The following is a 6,062-nucleotide window of genomic DNA, read 5'->3' as shown; positions in this document are numbered from 1 at the left end:
ATCTAAATCTGCTCTCTCTAACCTTGTCTCCAAAACATGCAACTTTGGCTGTCCCTCTAATGAGCTCATTTCTAATCCTAGCCAACCTGTTCACTCCACGCGAGAGCCTCAGCATCTTCAATTCTGCTACCTCCAGTTCTGCTTCCTGTTGTTTCTTCAGTGTCACCGTCTCTAATCTGTACATCATGGCCAGCTTCAACACTGTTTTTCCCTTCATCCTAGTGGAGACTCTTCTGTTACATCGAACACCAGACAGTTTCTGCCAACTGTTCCACCCTGCTTCAACCCGTTTCTTCACTTCCTTACCACACTCTCTATTGCTCTGTATTGTTGACCCCAATATTTGAAGTCGTTCATCCTCGCTATCTCTTCTCCCTGGAGGTTCACTCTTCCTCATTCACCCCTCACATTCATGCACATTGTAGGGATTTGCGACTTTGGACCCTATCTTATATCAATCAAATAATGAAAGTAAAATACAATTCAACATATATTCTGTTTTACTTCAGCTAATCTTCATTCCTCTACTTTCCAGTGTGCGTCTCCCTGTTTCTAATTGTTCCTCCACCTGCAGATCACAATATCATCTGCGCACATCATAGCCGAGGGGGATTCCAGTCTAACCTCATCTGTCAGCCTATCCATTACTACCGCAAACAGGAAGGGGCTCAGTGTGGATCCCTGATGCAGTCCCACCTCCACCTTAAATTCTTCTGACACACCCATGGCACATCTCACCACTGTTCTGCTGCCCTCATACATATCCTGGATGATTCCAACATATTTCTCTGCCACACTAGACTTGCACATGCACTACCACAGTTCCTCTGTTGGTCATAGGCTTTCTCTAGGTCTACAAAGATACAATGTAGCCCCTTCTGACTTTCTCTGTACTTTTCCACGAGCATCCTCAAGGCAAATAACATATCTGTGGTACTCGTTCGAGGCATGAAACCATACTGTTGCTCGCAGATACTTCTGTCCTGAGTCTAGCCTCCACTACTATTTCCCATAACTTCATTGTGTGGCTCATCATCTTATTTCCTCTATAGTTTCCACAGCTCTGAACATCGCCTTTGTTCTTAAAAATGGGGACAAGCACACTTTTCCACCATTCTTCTGGCATCTTCTCTCCTGCTAGTATTCTTTTGAATAAGTTGGTCAAAAACTCCACAGCCACCTCAGTGCTGTTCTGCTGCCCTCATATAGATCCTGTACTAGCCATCCATCCATCCATCCATCCATCCATCCATCCATCCATCCATTTTCTTCACCACTTATCCTCACGAGGGTCACGGGGAGTGCTGGGGCCTAACCCAGCTGTCAACGGGCAGGAGGTGGGGTACACCCTGAACTGGTTGCCAGCCAATCGCAGGGCACATTGAGACAAACGGCCGCACTCACAATCACACCTAGTGGCAATTTAGAGTGTGTTATATTGCATGTTTTTGAAATGTGGGAGGAAACCGGAGTGTCCGGAGAAAACCCACGCAGGCACGGGGAGAACATGCAAACTCCACACAGGCGGGTCCGGAATTGAACCGGGGACCTCAGACCTTCAACGCATGAAACTATACTATTGCTCGCAGATACTTACTTCTGTCCTGAGTTTAGCCTCCACTACTCTTTCCCATAACTTCATTGCGTGGCTCATCATCTTTATTCCTCTATAGTTTCAAAAGCTCTGAAAATCGCCTTTGTTCCTAAAAATGGGAATGATCACACTTTTCCTCCATTCTTCTGACATCTTCTCTCCCGCTAGTATTCTATTGAATAAGTTGGTCAAAAACTCCACAGCCAGATCTCCAAATTGCTTCCACGCTTCCATTGGTATGTCATCAGGACCAACTGTCTTTCCATTTTTCCATTCTGTTCAGTCCCTTTCTAACTTCCCCCTGACTAATCATTGCCACTTCCAGGTCATTCACGCTTGCCTCTTCTACTCTACCTTCTCTCCCATTGTCTTCATTCATTAACTTCTTAAAGTACTCTTTCCATCCACTTAGCAGTTCAACAGTTCAGAAAATAGATAATGGGAACAAGTGATATGCATACCTGTCAACTTTTCGGAGCACCAACCTGTATAAACTACCAAAAAAATCCTTCTAGAGAGCAAAAAATCCTTATAACATACCGAAGGAAATTATATGTCATAATGACAGAGGGAAAAAAAACAAAGTTTTTCAATGATTTTTATTGTAGATCTCCATAATCATAATATCTGAAGTTAATGTCTAATTATCAAAGTCTATTTTGTGGCATTACTATGTTCAGAATTGTATTCATGTGTAACTTTCTTCACCAACTCTAAATGCTGACCCTTCGGCTCGAAGTTACAGCATCCAGCTATATTGACTTTGCATTGCAATAATGCTGTCAGTGTTTCTCGAGCAAGCAATTTTCTGAAATGTGTCAACTTTTCTCACTACACTGAAGATCCTTTCACAGTCTGCATTGCTGTGAGGTAAGCAAAGCACTGCTTCGATCCCTTTGCTGAGATGATGGAACATTGGTTTGCCTGTAAGAGAGGTAACACAACTCAAGGTGTCACTCTAACGTAACCAAACTCACGGCGGTCTCCTAGTGACACTGTGGGGAGGAAAAATGTGCCATCGGCTATTTTGAGGAAGCACTTTGGAGGAGGAGGAACGTGAACCCTGCCGATGTGCGAGCCAGAACACCAGCAAGTTGACCGCAAAAGCTCCGCTAGAGAGCTCGACCGACCGCGACAAAAAACTGTTGCGAAACCAAAAGAACTTTTTGGGGAGAACGGAATTGGGTCTGCAGTTTCAGAATCCGTATGATTTGTGATATACGGCCGTATACGTAAGATTCACCACAAAATCCGTATGAACTACAACTATACCGTACGAGTTGACAGGTATGGATATGTTACACAACCCACATAGGTGATGTACCATTGAGTGCTGTTGGACAGGAAGAGAAGTGATGGCATGCTTTACTGCAACATTTTGATTCACGATCGAGTCAATGTAATGTTTTGCCCATTTTGCAGTCAACACCTCAGCTGCTTGATGGAGTTTTGCCTTCTATGTGGTTAAATGTCGCACCCACAGGAGACTTTTCAACAGGAACATGCTAAAGAAGGTATGTCGTATACTGGTACAGGATAACGCTATTTATTTGATGTAAATTTTGTAGTGGGTAACTTTAAGAATTTTTCAATCTAAACTGTTGTTCATTTTATGAGAAACACCTTGCACGTCATATAAGAGAAAGACAGTCATTTAACTTTGGACCAAAACCAACCAAAAGATTTCAGGCTAAAGAAAAAAAGCCAGTACAGGTAATGAGTAAGACCATACATCCTTTGGTATCCAGACTGCTCAGAGGTGGTCCAAGTGTCTAGGACAGAGAGGCCATTCATTCATTCATTCAAAACAAGGGTTGTTTTGTTATTATTATTATTATTTCGGTTTTGACAGGGGCATGACCAAGCCACTGCGCTAGGTGGTGCTTCCTGTGAGGGGGATGGCCAAACCACTGCCTGGGGCGGTACCACCTCTGACAGCTGTCACGCAGCTGCTTGACATTGGACACTAATTAGGCCAGGCATTTAAGTTTTGAATGTGTCACGGGCATTTTCCAGTTCGTTGCATTTGCATGACTGCATTTTGGGATACGACTATGCGTAAGTTCGCAAGTTTTGTGAAGAGCATCGACTTTTCACAGCCTATCTGTGCCTCCTTAGTCTCGTTACGTTTTTATTCACGTGTCAAGTGTTGCCTCATAGTCATTGGACCTTGCTTCATGTTTTTGGATGTTGCTATATACCCTGCCGTTTTTGTGCTTCTGCCTTTTTTGGACTGCTTATTGGTATACGACCTCAGTTTGGAATGAAGCCAAATATAATATAATATAATATAATATAAATAAAGGTTAATATCATGTCCTCGTCTCGGAGTCCTGCGTTTGGGTCCAGCCCTGTGCTCATGACAAGTTTATTGTAACTGTTAAGAACACTGACAATCTTACAGTACTGTTAAAAAGTCTTAATTAATTCATGATTTAACAAGAAGGGTAGTTACTTTTTCTACACAAGGACAGGTAACAAAATATTTTTTGTTCACCCTTAAAAAATAAAATTACCATTGGAAAACAGCATTTTAAGTTCACAATTTTTTTGGTCAGATATTTGCATTTGTTTGCCAATCTTAAAGTTTAGAAACTATGTAAAAATATAAAACTTGTGAAAGAAGAAGAAGAAGAAACCTTTTCACGACACTGTATATACTCTGTATAATAACGGAATAATCATAGAAACAGTTCCAAACTAATTTTCTTTCGGGTTTTTCAACCATATACAGTGAAGAAAATGAGGATTTGAACACCTTGCTATATTGCAAGTTCTCCCACTTAGAATTCATGGAGGGGTCTGAAATTTTCGTCATAGGTGCATGTCCAATGTTAGAAAGATAATCTAAAAAGAAAAATCCAGAAATCACAATGTATTATTTTTAACGATATGTGTGATACAGCTGCAAATAAGTATTTGAACACCTGAGAAAACCAATGTTAATAATTGGTACAGTAGCCTTTGTTTGAAATTGCAGAGGTCAAACGTTTCCTGTAGTTGTTCACCAGGTTTGCACACACTGCAGGAGGGATTTTGGCCCACTCCTCCACACAGATCTTTTCTAGATGAGACAGGTTTCTGGGCAGTCACTGAGAAACATGGCATTTCAGCTCCCTCCAAAGATGTTCTATTGGGTTTCTGTCTGGGGACTGGCTAGGCCATGCCAGAGCCTTGATATGCGTCTTATGGATCCACTCCTTTGTTTTCCTGGCTGTGTGGTTTTGGTCTTTGTCATGCTGAAAGACCCAGCCACGACCCATCTTCAATGCTCTGACTGAGGGAAAGAGGTTGGTCCACCAAATCTCACAATACATGGCCGCGGTCATCCTCTCCTTAATACGGTGCAGTCATCTTGTCCCATGTGCAGAAAAACACCCCCAAAGCATGATGCTACCACCCCCATGCTTCACAGTGGGGATGGTGTTCTTGGGATGGAACTCATCATTCATTGTCCTAAAACATATGGTTGTGCTCACCATTATTGGCACCTGTGTTGGTTTAAATGTAGAACATCTCCTACAGAAAATTAATCTAGTGAAACAATAATTTTCCAGAGCGAACATGTTTGATATAAAAGAGCAAATTATATTTAATGGATATGGAACAAAAATACTTTTGCAGTACAAGACCACTATGCTTACAGTATTTTTTTTTAAGGAAGATAAATCACTCGGCCAACAATCAACCACGGTGGAAGATCCATAGTGGTTTAGTGCTGCTTTCTACAGCTGGTACTGGAGGCCTTGACTGTATCACAGCTATCATGTAGTATAAGAAAGTTATCAAGAGATTTTACAGTGAAATGTCTTACCCAGTGCAGGAAAATTTGTTTTGATTTGAAGATCATCAGTCCTCCAAAAAGACAATAAAGCACATAACGCACACAGGATTTTTTGGAAAAGGGAAAAAATTTACCAAAAGACCTACACTCAGGTAAAGAGTCCTGCAAATTTTTTTAGAGCTTAAAAAAATTTGAAGGGAAGAATGGGAAAATACCACCTGAGAAGGGCAATAAGCTTATATATGGATACAAGAAACATGGAGACTGTCACCACCACCAAAGTTGCTGCATGTTGTTTTGGTTATTATTTTAAATTACTATTGTGTGTGTGTGTATATATATATATTATATATATATATATATATAAACGTGCACACACACACAAAACTATTAAATTACATTGGACCACCAACAAAGATCCTGACATATTTGCCGTAAATGGTAAGCTTGACTGTAAACTAAGTATTAAAGTATTAAATATAGTTCAGTGGCAGACTGCCAATGTCCTGGCTTCTGGAAATAATTGTGCGCAATGGCAAAGTCAAAGTACTTCTGTATGCTCCAGTCACCAGAAGGACTCACTGACAGGTTAGCCTCAGGAAAGACAGAGTTCAGCCTGTTCAATTTTAGACCCACAGTCTTTGTACCCAAACCTAAGGTGTGAAACAGAATACAGTAACTGCA

General features: G+C 41.3%; 1 long non-coding RNA gene across 1 annotated transcript in view; it reads left to right on the top strand.

The window, feature by feature from the left end:
• The first annotated feature begins 2,572 nt into the window (after positions 1–2,572).
• Positions 2,573–6,062, top strand: part of LOC133514037 (uncharacterized) — a 35,713-nt gene continuing 32,223 nt past the window's right edge. Inside the window, exons 1-2 of the long non-coding RNA XR_009798708.1 lie at positions 2,573–2,881; positions 3,017–3,108. This is a non-coding gene — a long non-coding RNA (uncharacterized LOC133514037). The remainder of the gene's footprint in view (positions 2,882–3,016; positions 3,109–6,062) is intronic.

The sequence above is a fragment of the Syngnathoides biaculeatus genome, chromosome 16 (genome assembly GCF_019802595.1).
Source record: "Syngnathoides biaculeatus isolate LvHL_M chromosome 16, ASM1980259v1, whole genome shotgun sequence".
Lineage (NCBI taxonomy): Eukaryota > Metazoa > Chordata > Actinopteri > Syngnathiformes > Syngnathidae > Syngnathoides > Syngnathoides biaculeatus.
This window is presented reverse-complemented; position numbering and strand designations above follow the sequence as displayed.